We start from the raw sequence: 25052 nt of genomic DNA, 5'->3' as shown, positions 1-25052 counted from the left end.
GTCCCAAAGTATAGTTTGCAGAAATAGTTAAGACCGTTTGCAAAGATAATTCACATAATCTGAAATCCAGGGAGACTTGAAGGTTTAAATTGCTGTTCCTCTTTCCACTGTTATTCTCAGAATTAAAATAAAATTTACTTTATGTACATTCCAAGAATGGGGTGCCCAAATACAGATTATAAAGCTCTTGGTTTTTATGTTGAAAGTTTTGGCAAGAATAGTTCTCAGACACAAACATTCAAATTCAGAACAGAATGCCACTTCAGCCCATCACACCTCTGACACTACTCAATAAGATTATTGCTGATCTGATTGTAAGCTCATATCCATACCTTGTACCCTTGCTAAACTTTCAACCCCTTGCTTATCGAGAATCCATCTGCCTCTGCCTTCAAAATATTCAAGGGCTCTGCTTAACTGAAAGAGAATTTCAGAAACACATGATCCTCTGAGAGAAAAGCATTTAATCTGATCTCTATTTCAAATCATAGAATCCTGACACTGTGGAATCAGGCCATTCAGCCCATCATGTCCACACTAACCCTCTGAAGAGTATATCACTCAGACATACACTATCCCCTTAACCCTGCATTTTCCATGGCCAATCCACCTAACCTGTGCATTTTGGAACTGTAGGAGGAAACCAGAGCACACAGAGGAAATCCACACAAACACAGGAGAATGTGCACACTGATAATCGCCTGAAACTGGAATCAAACCCAGGTCCCTGGCCCTATAAGGCAGCAGTACTAACTTACTGAGCCACTGTGCCACCCCAATGGGGAATTCCTGATTTTTAGGTAGTGATCCCAAGAAAAGAAACAATGCGATTTGAACTCAGGCTCCCAGAACATTACTTGGGTCTCTGGATTAACGGTACCTCAAGACCATCACCTCACTACTTGCTGAATCCAATTCCACTCGGTCATTTAAGAGGTCAAGCAGTGGGCCACGCCCTGGACCAAAGACCCTGGGCAGAGGCCCCAGCCAGTGAGCTATCGGCCAATCTGATCCAGTGGACTCAGTAGTGCCACTGAGTAGCTGGTACCTGCTGTTGGTAATACACCCACCTTCAGGCCTGAGATCGAACAGAGATCCAGGCTCACAGAGGAGTAAGGGCAGGAGCAGGTTGACAGTTCAGTAGATCATGGAGCAATGCGAAGTTATGGAAGCAATGGCACTAAGGTTTGTGTGACTCTTGGCAGGGCTGCCTCCTTCCCAAAACCAGGTGTCTTGATCAGGGACTGAGTGCCTTGCAAAGAGGGTCTGCCTCCTCACCCCAAGAGGCCACAAACAAACACTCCAGGTTTCGTTTGCCATACTCCCCACTGATGAGTCCCCCTCCGGGGACTGGGCTCATACCTTAAGTAGGCATCAATTGCCTGATTGAGGGCATCAATTGACAGTGGTTTGAGAGAGCTGTTTACGGGATTTCTCATCGCCAATTTAACAGGATAGAGGTGGGAATGAGGTTATGCACCAACCACCCTCCGAAATGATTAAATGCCCCCACAGCCACCAAACGTATGAGAGCTAGGGTGGGAAACAGCATTAAATTCCATCCCTAATGGGCAGTGAGCATTTTCAGCCCCACGTTGATATCCAGTGGAATGCTTTGAGTTGACATGAATCTTGTCAGGATGAGATTGATTGTTAAAATATCTCCCTGACAACAGAACATTAACTGGTGAAGGTTAAAATTTGTTCTGGTGTGAAATGACAATGGATTCTTGAGAGGGTACAGGGGAGATTGACCAGTAAGGGTCCTGGGATGAAGGATTGTTGCTACCAGGATTCAAAGGGAGCGGAGGTTCTCCACACTGGAGATAAAGAGATTAAGGGGTGATTTGATGAATTGCAATATGATAACAGGCTTAGCTAAGGAATACAAGCAAAAAACAACCCACTGATTGATGGGGATAGTAGGAACTGCCGATGCTGGAGAATCTGAGATAACAAGGTGTAGAGCTGGATGAACACAGCAGGCCAAGCAGCATCATAGGAGCAGGAAAGCTGACGTTTCAGGCCTAGACCCTTCTTCAGAAATGGGGGAGGGGAAGGGGATTCTGAAATAAATAGGGAGAGAAGGGGAGGCGGATAGAAGGTGGATAAAGGAGAAGATAGGTGGAGAGGAGACAGACAGGTCAAAGAGGCGGGGGTGGAGCCAGTAAAGGTGAGTGTAGGTGGGGAGTTACGTAGGGGATAGGTCAGTCCAGGGAGGAAGGACAGGTTAGGGAGGCGGGGACGAACTGGGCTGGTTTTGGGATGCGGTTGGGGGAGGGGAGATTTTGAAGCTTGTGAAGTCCACATTGATACCATTGGGCTGTAGCGTTCCCAAGCGAAATATGAGGTGCTGTTCCTGCAACCTTCGGGTGCCATCATTGTGGCACTGCAGGAGGCCAAGGATGGACATGTCGTCCAAGGAGTGGGAGGGGGAGTTGAAATGGCTCGAGACTGGGAGGTGCAGTCATTTGTCACGAACCGAGCGTAGGTGTTCCACAAAGCGGTCCCTAAGCCTCCGCTTGGTTTCCCCGATGTAGAGGAGGCCACATCGGGAACAGCGGATACAGTATACCACATTAGCAGATGTGCTGGTGAACACCTGCTTGATGTAGAAAGTCTTCTTGGGGCCTGGGATGGGGGTGAGGGGGGAGGTGTAGGGGCAGGTGTAGCACTTCCTGCGGTTGCAGGGAAAAGTGCCGGGTGAGGTGGGGCTGGAGGGGAGTGTGGAGCGGACAAGGGAGTTGCAGAGAGAGTGGTCCCTCCGGAAAGCAGATAAGGGTGGAGAGGGAAAAATGTCTTTGGTAGTGGGGTCAGATTGATGTTACAGGGACACAGAGACTCAGATATATAACATTTTATGCAAAAGATGCAGGGGTGATGTGAAGAAGACTTTTTTGCACAAAAAAAATGACCAAAAACTCACTGTCTAAGAGAGTGTTGGAAATGAAGGTCATCAATAATTTTGATAACAAATTAGAAGGGCAATTGTGGGAAACAATCTTGTCCAAATGCAGGGATAAAGCAAGGGGTGTGAGACTGGCTGAATTGCTGTATAGAGGTTCAACATGGGCCAGTTCTGAAGAAGAGTCACTGGACCTCAAAGCTTAGCTCTGCTTTCTCTCCACAGATAGTACCAGACCAGTTGAGTTTTTCCAGCAATTTCTGTTTTTGCGTCAACTTGTTGAACTGGTAACTGACTTGTGTATGAAATTATTCTATTACTTTAGGACTCTATGCCCCCTATGAAGGAAAGGTGTCTGAGATATAAAGAGGGCTGAGTGAGATGGTAGATTAATATATTGAATTGACTTGAATTGAATAATTTATTTTCATGTGTATTCAATATAAAATGCAGTGAAAAGTTTATACCATCACCATGCATGGCGCCATTCTCATTAAGTTGAAGCAAAATAAAAAATAAAGAAGGGTACAGTCCCATACTGTGCTACGCCAGCCCGCGCCATGCCACTGCCAGAGTCCCACTCTACACAGAAGTGAAAGTCCTGCTCCAGGCTTCACACACCAGCTGACTCTGTAGAAACGCTGCCTCCAAAGATGCTGCCACCGCTCTGGAGCCCATCAAAGCCACCTTCCTGCTGAAGAAGTCTCTTTATCAGGTAAGTTTGAGCGAAACTGAATAAAACCAAGAAAATAAGAAGGGGATAAAGCTACACATTAAGAGAATTTGGCAGTAGCCAATTGTTTAAATACAAGTAATGCATATAAGTTGAAAATGAGTGACTGTGCAGCACCGGTGCACAATTCAAATTCACCTGGGTCGCACACAGAGACACATTTCCTGCAATTTTCTGGCTATTATCAAATAAACATGTGTATCCATGAAGATAATTGATTAAAAAAGATTAATTAAGAAGTGTCATGAATGACTTTCAGGACACCCAAAAGAAAGCTAATGAAGTATTTTGGAAATGGGGTCACTTCTGTAAATGTGGGAAACTCAGCAGTCAATCTGCACACAGCAAGCTCCCACTATCTACAATGAGGTAATTCAAGGCTACCTTCAGAGTTCTGGTTGTGCTCATTTGGGTTACTTGTGAAAAATTTTCAAGCTTCGATAAAGGTGCTATATAAATGTAAGTTCTGACTGCCTTGCTTCTTTATCTCCTAAGAAGAGGACTTAACCAAGGTTTAAGTTCTTAAGAAAACTTTGTCTGACTTCCCAGATGTGTCGATGAAAAGACTCACTGTTGCCAACTAACCCTCCGAGCACACTGCTCAAATAACTGTGGCAGGCAATCCATCATTAACTTCTCTTATTTTAGTAATTTGTTCAGGTTTCTGCGGTCCACAGGTTATGGGTTGAAAATCTTGCAGTTCTCCTGGGAATCTGCGCAGTTGTGAGTATCAGACCTTTCCCTTTCTGTCTGTCTTTCAACCCCTGCGCACTCAATGATACGCTTCCCCAAGGTACAAAGCTGTCGACAAGATTGGAGATGTAACTATTGGGAAAATCTTACTGTTTGGACCTCCTGCTTCGGAGGACATGCCTGCAAATGAAAACATTTTTGTCTGTGATGTTCCAGAATAATGGCATTTTTCTATTCACCCCAGTCAGGGAGGGTTTAGAATAAGTGATCGACTATGGGTTTTTACAGTAGCTAGTATACACAGCTCTTTCATCTGGTTAATTGTCTGAAGGAAGAATCATGCCATACCACTGAAATGCAATTGATGTAAATTTTGTCACTTGTATATATTTGAGTAGAAAGTCTCTTTCTTTGTGGGCTTCGGAGACACAGATGTAACTTTCTTTCACCTTGGTTATTTCCTTTTAAAAATATTTCTCAGACAATCTTGCCAAATTTGAACAGGTTTCTGCAACCTTCAGAAAGGCACACAATTGCCAGCATCAAACTAGCATGTGGTTAATTATCAGGGGCATTGAAGTCAGTTCATTCAAGTTAACTAAAACACATACCAGTGAAGCTGAAGTGAGTGAGGTCATTAAACTTACAACCATTGTAAATCTTCTGTCTGTCATTACTACGGTACACTTCCTCCTTTGACTAGTTCATGAATACATTTAGCAACCCAAATTCCATTACCCAGATAATTGTTTATTGTGTTATTTTCAACATTAGAGGAAAATCACACAATATAATTTGTAGCACTCCCAAAGAAATTAGTGAGGCTGATTGGTTTGATCCTGATGCTCATTTACAGTTGGCTCTAGACACCCTCCATGTCCCAGGGAGTGATTCATCTGTAGGGATGGGTGTGAGATGCTAAACCCAGGAGCAATAAGATAGGAAAAACTTTCATTTTTAAAAACACTCTTGCATAAGATGTAGGCTTTTCTGCAATGCCAGTATTTATTGTCCATTTCCAATTGCCCCTGAATTGAATGGCTTTGCTTCGGCCTTTTCAGAGGACAGTTAAGAGTCAACCACATTACTGTGGTCTTGGAGTTACATGTAGGCTAGACCAGGTAAGGATGGCAGCTTTTCTCTCCTTGAAGGACATTAGTGAACCAGATGGATTTTTACAACACTGGTTACTTGGCTGCTGTTAAACTAGCTTTTAATTTCACTTCTTTTTAAAAAAAAATTGAAATCCAATTTAGATATAACACAGTGTGGAGCTGGAGGAACACAGCAGGCCAGGCAGCATCAGAGGAGCAGGAAAGCTGACGTTTCGGGTCGGGACCTTTCTTCAGAAATGGGGGAGGGGGAAGGGAGCTCTGAAATAAATAGAGAGAGGAGGGGTGGGGCTGGGGAAGGTAGGTGGAATGGTGATAGGTGAGTGCAGGTAGACAGTGGTGGGGATTGGTCAGTGAGGTGGGAAGAGTGGGTAGGTGGGAGAGAAGATGGACAGGTGAAGGAGGCGGGGATGAGAAGGAGGGATGGTCATGGGGTGAGGCCAGGGGTGGGGAGATTTTGAAACTGGTAAAATCCACATTTAGGCATCAGATTTAACGTCTTTAACCATTGGATTTATGCCCATTGGGGTTCTGGATTGCAAAGTCCAGTGACACTACCACTATACTACCATTATTCATAATGATACGACACCTTAAAATGCTTTGAAGCCATTTCAATACTGCTGAATTTATCATTTTAGTTGGATTACAGAAAACACAAGAGCCAATTTGTTTGTAGCAACGATGTGGTAAATGACTGGAAAATCTGATTTTGTGCTGTTGTCTCATGGATAGAATTGGCTGGGGTCCAGGGACTATTTTCCCGCTCTTAGAAATACTGCCCCAAGATTTTTTTACATTCATGCAAGTAGACAGATAGGCCTCAATATCTTGCTGAATTCTTTTGGGATTTTAGAGCTCATAGTTGATGAATGGCATTCTGGAATCCAGAAATCTGATTTCCTTTTAATTTCTTCACAGGATGTGGGCATTTATTACCCATCTCTAATTGCCCAGAGGGCAGTTAAGTGTCAACTACATTGTTATGGGTCTGGAGTCACGTGTAGGCCAGACCAGGTAAGAATGGTAGTTTCTCTCCCGAAAGGGCTTTTGTGAACCAGATGAATTTTTCCCAATAGTCATCATTCGACTCCTAATTCCAGATATTTTTATTGAGTTCAAATTCCACCATCTGCCGTGGAAGGATTCAATCCAAGTCCCTAGAAAATTATTGGGGTCTCTGGGTTAACAGTCCAGCAATAAAGCCACTAGGCCATCGCTTCCTTATTTATTACAGCATATGATTTGTAACCCTTTAGATCCGCTTAACAACATTATTTTCCCTGCCTCAGTGGTTCTGAAATTGCCTCGGAGTGTGTTAGGAATATAGAAACATAAAAAAAGGAACAGAATGAGGCCTTATAGCCATTGATCCAACTGTGCCATTCAACATGACCATCTACTGTCTCAACACCAACAACTGGTAAAGGAAAAGGAGGAAGCTATTCAGCTGTTGAGACTCTGTCCAATTTATTTAGCTCATATAAAAATAAGTAAATCATGGGATGTGAGCATCACTGACTAAGCTACCATTTAGTGCCCACCCCGACTGACCGAGACCAGATGGAGTGAGCAGCCTTCTTGAATCACTAAGTTATGGGGATACTAACAGCATTATAGGAAGGCAGTTCCAACATTTTAATCTGGTGGGGGAGGGTAAATTTGAAGATGTTACATATTGTGCTGTCCTGGATGGTGCTGAGCTTCTAGAGTGTTGTTGGAGCCACAGGCAAGTGGGGAGTATTCCATCACACTCCTGACTTGTGCCTAATAGATGATGGATAGGTTTTGGGAAGTCAGGATGGAAGTTGTTTCTATACTACAACTTAGCTCCATTCAGCTACCTTAGTCCTTATGTCGCTTAATACTCTCCACAGGATGACAGAATTATTATGTACAGAAAGAGGCCATTTGGCCCATTGTGACTGTTAGCCCAACTCTATTCTCTAGTCTGGATCTTAGGTATGATGCCAATCTTCTGCCTTTTTCTCATATCCTTGCATACCATTACAGCCTATTACCGCCCAACACTGTCCTACCATTGCTGCCTGTTCCTGAGCCAGGAACCTTAAAATGTGTTGCTCGCTGTACATATTGTATTGTATTGTAATTCTGTATAATCAGTTCTTTTTTTAAATGTAGTGATTGATGATAGAAATTTGGCAGAGAGTTCCATAGGCTCACCACCCTCTGGGTGAAAAAACTTCTTCTCATTTCAGTTTCATCCTTAAACTGTTACTTCTGGTTCTAGGTTCCTAAGTCATTGGGAATGTCCCTCCTGCACCTACTTTGTCAAATGCTGTGAGAATTTTATAGGTTTCTATGAACCCCTCTCATTCTTATAAATTCTGGTGAGTATAATCCAGATTAATGCAGCTTGTCTTCATATGTCAGTCCTATCATCCCAGGTCTCAGTCTGATAAACATTCATAGCATTCCCTGTGAAATAACTCCACAGAGGCCAGTATCCCTTCACCAAGTCACTCGTTATCGACACATGGAGAGTCCTTGACACTAGTCCAACTCCCTCAGAGCCGGCTCTCAGAGTGAACAGGATGTCTGACGCTCCTGTTTATATCTGTCAGCCGGGGCTCCCTGATTAGACCAGATTAATAACCCCAATCAGGGAACTCATATTCTATGAGGTCCACCTTTCTGACCTCATAACAATCACTATGCCCTCCATAGACAGAACATCCTTCCTCAAATAAGGAGACCAAAACTGCACTGAGTACTCCAGCTGTGGTCTTACCAAGACCCTATACAGTTGAAGCAAGACATCCCTGCTCCTGCATTGGAATCTTCTCACTACAAATGCTAATGCACCATTTACTTTCTTCAATGCCTGCTGCACCTGCATCCTACCGAGGCTTTGGATGGCACTATATAAATTCAATTATTTCTTTCTTAGTGTGCTGTGAATACTATGCACAGAGACGGAGCTGGGCATAACCTAATGCATGAATATTGGGTGCAAGCTGAATGGCATGATGCATTAGTTATGGAGTCATAAAGTCATACAACACAGGAGCAAATCCTTCAGTCCAAGCAGTCCCTGCTGAGCATAATCACAATCTAAACTAGTCCCACCTGCCTGTGCTTGCCCCATTTACTCCAAACCTTTCGTAATCCTGTACTTATCTAAATGTCTTTTAAACATTGTGACTGTACCCGCATCCAACACTTCCTATGGAAGGCCATTGCACACATGAACCACTCTCTGTGTGAAAAATGTGCCCTCATGTCTTTTTTAAGTCTCTCCCCTCCCACCTTAACAATGTGCTGCCTAGTCTTGAAATCCCCCACCCTAGGCAAAAGACATTTGCCATTCACCTTATCCATATCCATTGTCATTATATAAATCTCAAAAGGTCACCCCTCAACCTCCTATGCTCCAGTGAAAGAAGTCTCAACCTAACCCAGTCTCCCTTTATAACTCAAGCCCTCCATTCCCGTCAACAGTGTCATGCAGCACGGAAACAGACCCTTCGGTCCAACATGTCCTTGCCAACCAGACATCCTTCCTATAGCAGGGCAATAAAAACTGTACACGGTATTTGAAAAGTTCAAAGTCAAGATGAGGTGAGCCAAAACATTTGGAATGGTGAGGTTCTAGAGCATGTCAAGATTAATAACGACAACGTCTTAGAGTTACAGAGTCATAGCGTCCTACAGCATGGAGACAGGCCCTTTGGCTCAAATCGGTCCGTGCTGACCAAAATATGCACCCACACTAAGCCCATTTCCCTGCACTTGATCCATATCCTTCTATCCCTTTCCTATCCATGTATTTATCCAAATGCCTTTTCAATGTTGTTAATGTACCCACCTCAACCACTTCTGCTGGCAGCTCATTCCATATGCGTACCACCCTCCATGTAAAAAAGTTGCCCCTCAGGTTCCCATGTATTCTTTCCCCTCTTACCTTAAACTGACGCCCTCTAGCCCTCGATTCCCCAACCCTGGGAAAAAGACTGAGTGCATTCACCCTACCCATGCCTCTCATAATCTTGTACACATCTATAAGATCCACCTCAGTCTCCTACTCCCTAAAAAATAAAGTCCTAGCTTGTCCAACCTCTCCCTATAACTCAGTCCCTTGAGTCCTGGAAACAGCCCTGTAAATTTCTTCTGTATTCGTTCCAGTTTAATAACATCCTTCCTATAGCAAGGTGAAAAAAACTGAACATAATACTCCAAGTGTGGGCTCACCAAATTATGTACAACTTCCCAACTTCTACACTCAATTCGATGATTCAGCAGCTATAAATGCCCAGTGCCTGATGAGGCTGCTGTGGGAGGCAATGGAGGAGATTGCTGGGACCTTGGCGGAGATATTTAAGATTTCACTGGCCACAGGTGAAGTCCCAGATGACTGGAGAATATCTAATGCGGTTCATTTGTTCAAGAACGGGCAGCAGAGATAAACCAGATAATTACAGACCATTGAGTTTGACAAATAAGTCTGTGGTAGGGGAATGACTTACACAATGAATGGGAGGTCCCTGGGGAGTACAGAGGAACGAAGGAACCTTGGTGTACATGTTCATCGATCCCTGAATGTGTCAGCACAGGTAGATAGGGTGGTGAAAAGGTGAAGATGCTTGCCTCCATTAGCTGGGGCATAGCATATGGAAGCAGGAAAGTCTCGTCTAGCCCTTAGTTAAACCACAGATGGAATACTGTGTACAGTTCTGGTCGCCACTCTGTTGGAAGGACGTGATTGCGCTGGAGACAGTGCAGAGGAGATTCACCAGGATGTTGCCTGAGATGAAAAATCTCTGTTATGAAGAGAGACTGGATAGGGCGGGTTTGTTTTCACTGCAGCCTGAGGGACAATCTGATTGATGAATACAAAATTGTGAGACTCTTAGACCGGGTACATTGTGAGAATCTTTATCCTATGGCAGATATGTCTAAGTCAAAGGACATTAGTTTTAAAGTGAGGACTAAGTGGTTTGGAGGAGAGCTGAAAAATATTTTTTCACCCAGAGGGTGGTATAAATTTGGAATGTGCTGCCTGAGAGGCAGGTGGAGACGGGTACTCTTGTAACATTTAAAAAGTATCTGGAAAAGCATTTAAAATGTCAGGGCATTGTAGGCTATGGACTAATTGCAGGCAAATGGGATTAGTATAGTTTGGTGTTTGTTGGTCAACATCGACATAGTGGGCTGAAGGGCCTGTTTCTATGCTGTAAGAGTCTGTGACGTCACTGGTTAAAGTCAGCCTTGTCATGGATGGGGTGGTCCCCAATGTTTCGTTTTGCAACCTACCTGCTGGGACTAGCATGTAAGTTCATTGGGTGGCTTCCTGAGCACTTCCTGCCCTTCTTAAGTTACACGCTGGTCCTCCTGTCCCGCTTCCTGCCTCTCCCCATCCCACCACTAACACCCTCTCGCTCCTGCTTCCCAACTGACACTTGTGCAACTTTTATATTCACTCACAGGATGTAGGAGTCACTGTCTGGCCAGCATTTATTGTCTGTCCCTAGCTGCCCCTGAATGGCCTGGCTTGCTTGGCCCTTACAGAGGGAGGTTAAGAGTCAACCACGTTGCTGTTGGTCTGAAGTCACATGTAGACCAGACCAGGTAAGGAAAGCAGACTTCCTTCCCTGAAGGGCATCAGTGAACCAGATGGGAGTTTCCAAAGATTCCACATTTTTATGGTCATCAATTGGCTCTTAATTCCAATTTTTGTTCTAAACTGAATTCAAATTGAATCATCTGCCATGGCATGATTTGAATCCATAACATTAGCTGAGTTTCTGGATTAATAGCCCAGAGATAATTGCCTCCCCTAATGCTAGTCTCTGCTGGCTTCTGCTAAGCTTAAGAGAGCACAATGGTCACAGCTGGGCCATTTTGTCGGCTTTCTCTCCTGCTTCTGAATGCAGCTGAATACGGGAGAACAGACAGAGACATACGTTAGCTTTTAGCAGTGTGAGTGAGCGGAGACAGATGGCTAGCCTTTCGAAAACAGCAGCAATTTGTCACGCACCCTGAACAAAGCTGACATTTAAGTGAGAAAGAAAGGAGGGAGAGATGGCCTTTAAAAACTCTGAAGACTTTAGCAGATGCCACTTACCTGTGAGGGCCCCCAGTGCACAATGCCCATCTCTTCCAGTGGGGAGGAGAACTTCAAATGGAATGCCACCTTTGAGTCTGTATCTGCCTGCTCATGGTATTAAAGGCAGGTTCGACTGACAAGAGAAAGAGTATTGAGCAAGTGGAAGGAAGCACATGTGAAGGCAGGGGAATGCTGCCTGATGTATGCACGGTGGCATATACAGTAAACGGGTAAAGAAAGCTGTAAAAGAGATGCAAGCAATTTAGTGGGAGTGAAATAACGTAGAGTGAATGCTACTGCAATGATGAAAGGGGAGTACTAGTACTCAGAGGAGGGAAGGGCAACAGGCTGCATGCAGTTGACAAGATGGTGTGCCAAAAAAAAATCAAGACATATAAGAAATGACCCTATTGTATATAGCGAGTATTGTTTGGAAATGATATTGCTTAGTCCAGAAGCTAACTGGATAAAAGTTAGAGACTATAAAGTTACAAAGTTATAGGCAGCTTACAGGACACTTGGGATAACTGGATAGCAGATCAGTGATAGACTGAATGGACTCCTGCTTTCGGAGTCCATGATTTATCAGTTAGGAGGCCTACCTCTTTAACCTTTCTCAGATTGTTTAACTTTCTTTGGCAATGCAGCCATGTCTTGTTATCTCTGTTCACTTGTGCCTGGATAGCTACCTTCAGGCTTTTGGGTAGTACATCCAACTCTAACATCCTCTTGCACCAAAGGGATCTGCTACACCTGTCGTTACTCTGAATCTTCACGGACAGTTGCCTGTGGTCAAAATACACCTTCCTTTTAAGGTGGGGTGGGCTGCCTTTGAATGCACTGTAAAGGTGCACGGTGTTATGGGCAATGTATTAGCATGGATAGAGGATTGGTTAATTAACAGGAAGCTAAAAGTGTGTATAAATGTGTGCTTTTCTGGTTGGTGATCAATGACTAGTGGTGTGCCTCAGGGATCAGTGTTGGGACCGCAATTGCTTATAATTTACACAGATGATTTGGAGTTGGGGACCAAGTGTAGTGTGTCAAAGTTTGTGGATGACACTAAGATGAGTGGTAGAGCAAAGTGTGCAGAGGACTCTGAAAGTTTGCAGAGGGCTATAGATAGTTAAGTGAGTGGGCAAAGGTCTGGCAGATGGAACACAATGTTGATTAATGTGAAGCCATCCATTTTGGTAGGAATAACAGTAAAAAGGACTATTATTTGAATAATAAAAAACTGCAGCATGCTGCTGTGCAGAGGGATCTGGGTTTCCTTGTGCATGAATCACAGAAGGTTGTTTTGCAGGTGCAATGAGTAATTAAGAAGGCAAATGGAATTTTGTCCCTCATTGCTAGAGGGATTGAATTTAAAAGCAGGGAGATTACGTTGCAGCTGTACGGGGTGCTGGTAAGGTTACACCTGGAGTATTGCGTGCAGTTTTGGTCTCCTTGCTTGAGAAAGGATGTGCTCGCACTGGAAGGGGTGCAGAGGAGTTTCACCAGGTTGAGTCCAGATTGAGAAGGTTGATTTATGAGGAGAGATTGAGTAGACTGGGATTGTATTCATTGGAATTTAGAAGAATGGGGTGGGGGGTGGATTTCTTACAGAAACATTTAAAATTATGAAGGGAATAGATCAGATAGAAGCAGGGAGGTTGTTTCCATTGGTGAATAAAACTAGCACAAGGAGGCCGTAGCCTCAAAATTAGGGGGAGCAGATTTACGACTGAATTAAGGAGGAACTTCTTCACACAAAGGGTTGTGAATCTGTGGAATTCCCTGCCCAGTGACGTGGTTGAGGCTTTCTCACTGAATGTTTTTAAAGCTAAGACAGATAATTTTTCGTACAGGGAAGAAATTAAGGGCTATGGTGAGAGGGTGGTTAAGTGGAACTGAGTTCACGAAAACATCAGCCATGATCTTATTGAATGGCAGAGGGGACTCAAATGGCCAGATGGCCTACTCCTGCTCCTGGTTCTTATGTTCTTATGATGCTATGGTCAAGAAAGCACATAATGACTCTACTTCCTCAGAAGGCAAAGGAAATTCAACATGTCCATAAAGACTTTTCCCAATTTTTATAGATGTACCATAGAAAGCATCACTGCTTTGGGCATGCAGCCAACATAATCAAAGACCCTTCCCACCCCAATAAAAATCTCTTCCAACTACTTCCATTGGGCAGAAGATACAAAAGCCTAAAAACATGTACCAATCAGATTCAAGAGCGGCTTCTTCTCCACTGTTGTTATACTTTCTGAATGGACCTCTCAAACTTTACATTTAATATTGATCTCGCTCTTTGTGAACCTCCTCTGCAGCTGTAACATTGTATTCCTTGCTCTGTTCTGTTACCCTAATGCACTTTGTATGGTATGATCTGCCCGTACTGCATGCAAAACAAAACTTTTCACTGTACCTAGGTACATGTGACTATAATAAACCAAATCAAATCAGTTTTTACAACATGGAAAGAGGCCATTTGGCCCATTGTGTCCAAGCTGGTCATTAAGCAGATAAGTATTCTCGACCCATGTTCCATCACTTGGCTCACAGCCTTGGAAGCTATGGTGTTCCATGTGTTCATCTAAATGCCTCCAGGTTTCCCTCCTCTACCGTCTTTTTAGGCAGTGAATTTCAACACTATCTGGCGAATGATGTTTTCCTGCAAATCCTCTCTAATCATCTGCTTATCACCTGAAAGTTTTCCCCTGGGCTAATGACTTCTCCAGTAAGGGGAAACGTTTCTTTCAATCTACCCTGTCCAAACCCCTCCAAACTTTGCTTAATCAGATAACCACTCAGCATACTCTGCCTTAAGGACAACAACCCTAGTCTGTCTAGTCTCTATTTATCACTGAATCACAGTAATCCACGCAACATTCTGTTGAATCTCTTCTGCACCCTCTCTAGTGAAATCACATCCATCCTATCGTGTGGTGACCAAAACTGATGCAGCATTCCAGCTTTGCCCTAAATATCTTTATAAATATCTCCACCATAACCTCCTTGCCAGCTTCCATCGCTCCACCACAGACAGCTGAACTTAGCCATCGCACAATTAAGTTTAGGAATTCCTACACTGTATCTCCACCTCTCTCCTCCTTTAAGATGCTACTTGAAACTCAACAAGTTGTTGATAATCAATTCTATTATCTCCTTATGTGGCTTGGGGTTATTTTTGTCTGACAATTCTCCCCTGGGACATTTGATAGAGTCATTGAGCCATTGAGTAATACAGGATGGAAACAGGCCCTTCAGCCCAAATTGGTCCATGCTGACCACGGTGTCCACTCAGCTAGTTCCAATTGCCTGCATTTGATCCATATCCCTCTAAACCCTTCCCATCCACGTACCTAGCCAAATGTTTTTTAAATGTTGCTATCGTACCTGCCTCAACCACTTTCTCTGGCAGCCCATTCCATATGCACACCACTCTCTGCGTGAAGATGTTGCCCTCAGGTCCTTCTTAAATCTATCCCCTCTCACCTTAATCCTTTGCCCTCTAGTTTTTAATTCCCCATCCCTGGGAAAAAAAATCCAAATGCATTCATGCTATACACCTCAGTAAGGTCACCCCTCATTCTCCTATGTTCCAAGGAATAAAGTCCTATCCTGGCCAACCTCTCCCTATAACTCAGGCCTACTAGTCCTGGCAACATCCTCGTAAATCTTCTTTGCACACTATCCAATTTAACTATGTCTTTCCTATAAAAGGCTGACCGAAACTATACACAATACGCCAAGTGCAGCCTCACCAATGACTTATACAACTGTAACATAACGTCCCAACTCCTATACTCAATACCTCAGCCAGTGAAGGCCAGCATGCTAAATGCCTTCTTCACCAACCTCTCTACCTGTGACACCACTTTCAATGAACAATGTACTTGTACTCCTAAGTCCCTCTATTCCACAACACTGCTCAGGAGTGATGGCATCACTTTACAACCAAACTTTATCAAGGATGTAAAGACATTAGAGAACGTTATGAAAATGATGCCAGGAATGAGGAATATCAGTGACTTAGATAGGATGGAGAAACTGGCATTGTTCTGCTTGAAGAAGAGAAGATGAAGAGGTTTGAAAGAGATAGTCAAAATCATTAGGGGTCTGCCCTGAATAAGACCATAAGACCAAAGGTTTATAGGAGCAGAATTAGGCCATTCAGCCAAATGAGTCTAGTCTGCAATTTGATCATGGCTGCTGTTTTTTTCAACACCATTCTCCTGCCTCCTAGAATGCACTATTTGAAGGTGTGGAGGGACCAGAATCAGTTGAAGTTTTCAAGAGAGAATGAGAAAATTATCTGAAGGAGAAAGATTTCCTGGACTACAGTGAAAAGGTAAGGAAGTGGGGCTGTATGAGTTACTGTTGAAGAGAACCAGTATGAACATGATGAGATGAATGGTCTCATTCTATGTTGTAACAATGAAAAGGGGGTTGATTAGCTCAGTTGGTTGGATGACTTGTCTGTCATGACGTCATCAGCATGAGGGTTAATTCCCACATTGACTGGGATTACCATGAAGGGCTCAGTGGTTAGCACAGCTGCCTCATAGCGCCAGGGACCCGGGTTTGATTCCACCCCCGGGCAACTGTCTGTGTGGAATTTGCACATTCTTCCCGTGTCTGTGTGGGTTTCCTCTGGGTGTTCTGGTTTCCTCCCACAGTCCAAAGACATGCAGGCTAGGTGAATTGGCCATGATAAATTGCCCATATGTTCAGGGATGTATAGATTAGATGGGTCTGGGTGGGATGCTCTGAGGGTCGGTGTGGACTTGTTGGGCCAAAGGGCCTGTTTCCACACTGTAGAGATTCTATGATTATAGATTATGTGATTCTCAACCTCTCCCCTCATCTGATGACCCTCAGGTTACACCAGCACCAGTCATCTCTCTCTAAGGAGAGAGCAACCCTAGTGTCCAGTAGGATTATGGTGACTTCATCTTGACAGCACCAACATAATAATCCTGATTCATGCACAAATTTGCTTAACTACATTCATAAGTACATACATTTTGAAGAAGGGTCACTAGACTCAAAACGTTAACTCTTCTTTCTCTCCACACATGCTGTCAAACCTGCTGAGTTATTCCAGCAATTTTTGTTTTTCCTTAAATCATTGATATTTATTTTATATAAATACCCTTAAAACTGTATATTTGTGAAATGTCCTTGAAGAATGCAAAGCTTCAATAAAATATAGAATTTTTCAGCAACTCTAAAATTAGTTGTGGGTTCAGCAATACTTTTGTATCTTTGCTGCAAAATGATCACATTTGGTTGAACCCTTCTGGGTTGCCCTCAACAGGATAATGCAAATTCAAGAGGAAAATCAAGATTTGTGCACCCTGAGGGGAAAATTCAGCTTGTTTGGCAAGTGGACACTAATTGGTAGTGATGTTGCCAAAAAGAATGCACATATTAATGCAGATTGACAGTTAACAGCTAAGTTTTGTTTAAATTTTAAACCAAATAAGGTAAGCAGACAAAGGCAACACTGCAGAAAGTCATTTTATGGCTTGACAGTAGTGTATTGGTAATGACAAACATCATTTGTGTTGCTGCTATATAGTAACAGTGTGAAACTGCTACTTTCAAACTTTTAAAGTATCTTAACCATCCACAGTAAACTGCCTATCATAAAAATTAATAATATTGGTATATGGAATATCAATGCCAGTGTGATACCAGGTATATAGCTATATTTCCCAAAAACTGTTGGATCATATCATTACCGTAAGAGGTCCTGGTAATGTCACTGTACTAGCAACACAGAGCTCCAGATTAGTGTTTTGGGTTCAAATCCCACCATGACAGATAGAGACATCTGAAATGTGGTTGACTCTTAATTGGCCACTAGATAATTATGTTTGGAAATGCCTAATTTCCCCATGAATGAATTGAAAAAGAAAAATAGAACGTTCCTTCAGTTGTTCACAAGTAAGATACTAACCATTCCCATAATTGCAAAATCAACGACACAATATCTAAAATTAGATGTGACTTTGCGATTGGACAACATTTGCTGAACAATCCTGAACATGCTAGAGATTATGCTGATGAAATCTGATTTTGAATTGTCAGTCAACTCATTACCATATGAAGCATTTGCGTGTACTGAGAACTACATATATTAATAGCCAAGAAGGACCCTCTTCACTGCATATAGAAAGAACATGTACATGCACCGCAACAAAGACAGAAATTGCTGTAAAAGCTCAGCAGGTCTGGCAGCATCTGTGGAGAGAAATCGGAGTTAATGTTTCAGTTTGGGTAAGTCTCCCTCAAAACTGTCTTTATGTACATGTTTTGTGTCAGTTTCATCTCAACAAAATAGGTGACAGCCATTCCCTGGGTTATTTCTTGGGGCAAATTCTTGACTAATGACAGTCAACCATTCTGTACCTAAGATGGCATTGCAGGTGGTAACTTATAAATTTTCACCAGGATGCAACTCTTCAAGTAGCATAAGTTGAGAAGGAAGGTGGGACCTAGCATTTCATATCTCATCAGGAACACAGCACTTCTGGCACTACAGCGCTTCCCTCCTACTGCACTTAACAGGCATTTCAGTATATGTGACAATAAAACTAATTCATTTTAAAACCTGGTTTAAATCCTGGCAGTTAAGTATCAAACATCATTAACCGGTGCACAAACAAAGTTGCTGGAAAAGCTCAGCAGGTCTGGCAGCATCTGTGAAGGAAAAAAAAAGTTAACGTTTCGGATCCAGTGACCCTTCCTCAGAACGGGTCTGAGGAAGGGTCACCAGACCCGAAACGTTCACTCTGTTTTTAACTTCACAGATGCTGCCAGACCTGCTGAGCTTTTCCAGCAACTTTGTTTTTGTTCCTGATTTACAGCATCCGCAGTTCTTTAGAATTTTTATCATTAACCAGTGCATGCTCTATGATAACATCCTAAGCAATCACAGTCCAATTACTAACCAAACAGCACTCCCTCACATGCAGTATAACTGTTGATTTCCCTCTGAATGTGTATTCTTACGAAAGGTCCTGATGAGTACAAGATCAAAAAGGTTTGACAAAAGGAATATTTTTTCATCAATACTCAATTTGATGATTCTAAAAGTGTGTTTATGGGTGTAAGTTGGTGCAGGTTTTCAAGAAATTTGAGACCACTCCTTTCACAATATTTAGCAGGATGAAACAAATCATCATGGGTCACAATTCAGAATAATGAGTCCCTCAGCAACCAATGTTTATTCTTAGTCCCAGTACTGTATCCGCACTTGTTTGCCTTGCTGTTCGTTTAGTTTGACTTGTACCTCTAAACTGAATGTATGAGGCAATGTTCTCCCTGTTTCCTGCACCTTTAATTCAGCGCTCCATCAGTTACTTCATCCATCATGACTGGCTTATTTTCTGAAATACAAAAAAAAGCAGCTGCAGGTTCAAACATTTGTGCAGGCTTATTAAAATAATCATGGCGAAAGGAGGAAAATGAGAGGAAGCATTTATCCGAAATTGGTTTAACCTGGACTCTTCCCATTAGTCAACAGATGGAAAGAACAGCAACTGACGCTGAAGAAATGTCCTCTTCAATCTTGTTAATATCGCCAAGTTTTAGGTGTCGGACTTAACATAACAGAGCATTAAATGTAAACAAGCTGCACGATACGACTGATGTGTTTACAAGGAGCATTTACAGCCCTACCATTTAGATTCAGAGTGTCTACTTTTACTGATAACACTCTCTGCCAGTCTCCAAACACTTGAGATATGCCCGTGCGATTTCATGCCACCTCAGTACTTGATTTAATAGCGACCTTTCTTTGTGCCTGTGTAAATACATGCAGTGGAAACCACTCAAGTGTATCTGCCTCATGGGGCATTTTCAATTCAAAACCATGGATTAGCACTGAATGCATGATTAGCACTGAATGCCATACCTACAACGGAGCAATTAACTGCAAAGTACAAGATAAACACATAACATTTGAAACGTAGCTTGCTTTTCGAAAAAAAAACCCGTTTCAGATGATTTTATTTTGATTAAAAACAAGCCACAATTCATTTTCAGCTGACCTGCCAATCCAACCAAATAATGATTTGAAATTGCCAAAGATGTTTTTTGTCATCAATTAGGACGCTAAGCATTCAAGAATGACAGGCTTTCCATCAACGTCATACATTATGTTTTAGCACCATTAACCTTGCCGTTTATTGGTATAGTTAAGTACTGCAAATTTGGCGACAGGAAAGTCTAAATTTCCTGGTCCGTAGAACCAGTAAATTCAGCTTTAGATATAACACTACTCCTGCTTTCAGGCCAGAAAGCCTGTGACTCCAAATCCCACTCCAGAGGCTTGAACACTTACCCTAGGCTGCCTGTTAGGTGCAGTGGAAAGGCAGTGCTGTAGTGTCAGAGGTATTATCTTTTCAGATGAGAAATTAGATGTTAGGTGCCACCTGCCCTCTCAAGTTACGTGAATTCAGATGAGACAGTTGCATCCTGGTAATGTTGCTGGATTTGTAATCCAGAAACCCTGAGCAATGCCTTGGAGACAAAATCACATCCTGCATTGGCAGCTATTGAAATTTGAATTCAATTAATAACTTGTTGTGATTTGCTCATGGGATGTGACTGTCAGCCATCCTTAATTATCCTTAAACTCATAGAATCAAGAATCATAGAATCCCTAACATGTGAAAGCAGGCCATTCAGCCCATCGAGTTTACACTAACCTTCCGAAGAGCACCCAATCCAGAGCCACCCTATCCCTGTAACCCTGCAATCCCCTAAGCTTCACATCTTTGGACACTATGGGCAATTTAGCAAGGTCAATCCACCTAACTTGCACAACTTTGCACTATGGGAGGAAATTGGAGCACCTGGAGGAAACCCTTGCAGTCACAGGGAGAACGTACAAACTCCACGCAGACAGTCACCCAAGGATAGAATCGTAACCCCAAGACCTGATGCTGTGAGGCAGCAGTGTTAACCACTGAGCCAATGTGCCACCCCACTGTATGGTTGTGTGTCTTGTTGAGCCATTTCAGTGCATACTTAAAAGTCAACATCTTTGCTGTGGGCCTGAAGTCGCAGGTAGGTCAGACTAGGTAAGGATAGCAGATTTCCTTCCCTAAAGGCTGTTTATGTGCCAAATAGATTTCTAAGATAATCAACAAAAGTCATATTGTTACCATTACGCTAGCTTTTTATCTCAGATTTTTATTGACTTCACATTTCATCATCTGAAGAGATGGGATTCAAATTCATTTTGGATAACTGGTTCAGTAACTTTACCACTCTGTGACTGACTGTCCACAAAATTTGGGACATGAGCTTGTTCTTGGTAATGGTCAGAAGTCACACAACACCAGGTTATAGTCCAACAGGTTTATTTGAAATCGCAAGCTTTTGAAGTGCTGCTCCTTCAACAGGTGAAGTGGAAGGAAGTGCACAGACACAGCACATATAGGTGGAGAGAGAATGACAAGATAACGCAGAGATATACAACAAACAGAAGTGCTGAGAAAAAACCGTTTGCCACATTCTGTACCCGGGAAGATGGCCTCAAACTTGATCTTGAGTTCATGTCACACTACGTGTAACCCCATCATACTGTTCTGTATTTGTAAAACCTTCCTTACTGTTCTGTTTTGACACCATTACCTTGATTAATTGTTATTATCTCTGTACCTCAATTAGTTTGTACATTTTTTTACTACTTGTTACTTTGATTGGACCCTTGTCATGTGACTTGGATACCTATTGCATTATTCTAGCTATTTAGCTTTTCCCTAGCACCACCTTATTTTTGATTATTTGTAATTATCTCTCTGCCTTAATTAAGCAGTTCATAGGTCACCCCTTCCCTTGTTCAACTGTTGGCACTTTACTTACACTTTTGATCACCTGCAAAGACTTGTTATTCAACCTGTGGACATTCCACTCACACTATTTGTACTTATCTGTTATCACTCTTAATTACCTGAATTATCTTGCAATTATCTCTCTACCCCTATATTCTGTGCCGTGCGCTTACCTTCACTTCACCTGATGAAGGAGCAGTGCTGTGAAAACTTGTGATTTCAAATAAACCTGTTGGGCTATAACTTGGTGTCATGTGACTTCTGACTTTGTCCATTCCAGTCCAAAACCAGCAACTCCGTACCTCGGTAATGGTGAAGAAGAAATCCCACTGATTATGTTAAACAAAATCTATGTCCTGACCATCCAATTAGAGAAGGAAATCTACTATCCTGGTCTGGTCTGGCCTACACATGACTCCAGGCCCCCAGCAATGCAGTTGACTCTTAACTGCCCTCTGAAGTTGACTAGCACGCCAGGCGTCTCAAAGGAAGGTACAGATGATCAATATATACTGACCTTACCAGTGGTGTCCACATCCCATTAAAAATTATTTTAGAAATAATTTGAAGAAGGACATTGAAGTTTTCTTTGGGTTCCTGGCCAACATTTATTCCTCAAATGACCTCAATAAGGTTAGATTATCTTTCTGTTGTGGGAGCTTCCTGTGCAGAGACTGGCTACCACATTTTCAATGTTAAGAACACTTTGAAAGTTGATCATCATAGGTCATAGAATCCCTACAGTGTGGAAACAGGCCCTTCGGCCCAACAAGACCACACTGATCCACAGAGCCTCCCACCCAGACCCATCTTCCTATAACCCATCTAATCTATTCATCCCTGAACACTATGGGCAATTTAGCATGGCCAATCCACCTAGTCTGCGCATCTTTGGGAGGGAACCCACGCAGACTCGGGGAGAATGTGCAAACTCCACACAGACAGTTGCCCGAGGGTGGAATTGAACCTGGGATCCCTGGCACTGTGAGGCAGCAGTGCTAACACTGAGCCACCGTGCCGCTTTTCCTTGGGAAGAGGCTCCATGGAAATGTTGGCATATCACACATTGTCCATCTGACCAATGAATATCCCAACATCAGTGTTTTACCATTCTAAACCCAAACCTCTGCACAATTTATCAACAAAAGGGAGAAAATGTCAATGGCTTCAGTAGAAGTGACAAACAGGATTTCCAACTATCAAGAGAGTCTTAGAGTCATAGTGCTACACAGCATGGATCCAGACCCTTCGGTCCAACTCGTCCACGCTGACCAGATATCCTAAATTAATTTAGTCCCATTTGCTAGCATTTGGCCCATATCCCTCTAAACCCTTCCTATTCATGTATCCATCCAGATGCCTTTTCAATGTTGTAATTGTACCCACCTCTACCAATTACTCTGGCAGCTCATTCAATAGTCACACCACCATCTGCATGAAAACGTTGCCCCCTTTAAATCTTTCCCCTCTAACCTTGAACCTATGCCCTCTGGTTTTGGTCTCCCCCCACCTCAGGGAAAAGGCCTTGTTTATTCACCCTAACCATGTCCCTCATGATTTTAACTTTTCTTTAATGGTATTGGAGTATCCCAGGTCAATAATAGAGGCAACGCTAGACAGACACATGAAGGAGAAAGGAAGGAAGATACACATTATTAGGTTCAATAAGTAGGAGATTTGGGTGTGGCACATACATAGACATGCACTAGTGGGCCATATGGCCTGTTTCTATGCTGCAAAAACTATGAACAGGTTTTTGCAGAGCATTCAGCAGCTTTTTAACCCATGTTCCACTTTTCTTCTTCATCTCTGCTCCTTTTGCTTTTACAGTTAGTAGCTAGGGGGGATATAATTTCATACACCCATAAGATGTGTGAGCAGTAATAGGCTATTCAGGCCATCATGTCTGCTTGGCCATGCAGTGAGACTGTGGCTGACCTAACAATCCACAACTCCACTTTTCTGCCTTTTCCTCGCAATCCTTGATTCCCTTACTGATTTAATACTTATCTACCTCAGCCTTGGACACAGTGAATGGCCCAGCCTTAGCAACCCTCTACAGTAAAGAATTGAATAGATTCACTAATCTCTGAAAGAAGAAATTCCTGTCATCTCTATCTTGAATGGATAACCACTTATTCTGAGATTATGCCCTCTAGTCTCGACACTCCTACAACAGGAAACAAGCTATCCACAACTTTTCCCTTTCATACACAGGGATAACAAGGTGTAGAGCTGGACGATCACAGCAGGCCAAGCAGCATCAGAGGAGCAGGAAGGCTGACGTTTTGGGCCTAGACCCTTGAGTCTAGGCCCGAAACATCAGCCTTCCTGCTCCTATGATGCTGCTTGGCCTGCTGTGTTCATCCAGCTCTATACCTTGTTATCTCAGATTCTCCAGCATCTGCAGTTCCTACTATGTCTGATACACATGTAAATAAATGGTGACTTGGTGATGGGACACCGGCCTCCGTGCAGGTCATTCAGATAGATTCCAGATCAGTTGGAGAATCAAGGGTACTGGGAAAAAGGCAGGAAAACAAACACGAGGAAGGTCAAATCAGTAATGATCCTATTGAATGTCAGAACAAGCTCAAGGCGCCAAATGGCCTATTTCTATTCCTATTTCTTATGGTTTGACCTCCGTAAAAGTCTCTTCATCAGAAAAATGGATCACAGTTTAGCCCTCATGTCTGGGATTTTATATTTTCTTAAAACGATTCATCTCCTTACCCCAGTCAGATAAGGCATTGGTTTTCTCACCAGATGCCACCAAACAGTCAAGAATGAAAGAGAAAGTACTGTAGAAACTCAGCAGGTCTGGCAGCATTTATGGAGAGAGAATCAGAGTATTTTTTTGTTTATTCATTCATGGAATGAGGGTGTCGCTGCCCAGGCAGCATTTATTGCCCATCCCTAATTGTCCAGAGGGTAGTTGAGAGTCAACCACATTGCTGTTGGTCTGGAGTCACATGTAGTAGGCCAGACCAGGTAAGGATGACAGATTTCCTTCTCTAAAGGACATTAGTGAACCAGATGGGTTTTTCCAGCATTCGATTCATGTTCATCATTAGATTCTTAAATCTAGATGTTTTATTGAATTCAAATTCCACCATCTGCCGTGACAGAGATTTGAACCCAGGTCCCCAGAACGTTATCTGGGTCTCTGGATTAACAGTCCAGCGATCATACCACTCGGCCATTGCCTTCCTGTAAATGGATTGCAGTTAACTTTTCAAGTCTCAAATGATTCTTCTTCAGAACTGAAGGGAGTCCCCATGGTAGGCTATTGCAGAAAATACGGAGGCATGGGATTGAGGGTGATTTAGTGGTTTGGATCAGAAATTGGCTAGCTGTAAGAAGACAGAGGGTGGTGGTTGATGGGAAATGTTCATCCTGGAGTTCAGTTACTCGTGGTGTACCTCAAGGATCTGTTTTGGGGCCACTGCTGTTTGTCATTTTTATAAATGACCTGGATGAGGGCATAGAAGGATGGGTTAGTAAATTTGCGGATGACACTAAAGTCGGTGGAGTTGTGGATAGTGCGGAAGGACGTTGCAGGCTACAGAGGGACATAGATAAGCTGCAGATCTGGGCTGAGAGGTGGCAAATGGAGTTTAATGCGGAAAAGTGTGAGGTGAACATATGGTTGATAATGGAATAGTTTAGGTTAGATGGACTTCAGATTGGTTTCACA

The sequence above is a fragment of the Rhincodon typus genome, chromosome 10 (genome assembly GCF_021869965.1).
Source record: "Rhincodon typus isolate 14 chromosome 10, sRhiTyp1.1, whole genome shotgun sequence".
Lineage (NCBI taxonomy): Eukaryota > Metazoa > Chordata > Chondrichthyes > Orectolobiformes > Rhincodontidae > Rhincodon > Rhincodon typus.
The sequence above is the reverse complement of the archived record's forward strand: the minus strand, read 5'-3'. Positions refer to the sequence as shown.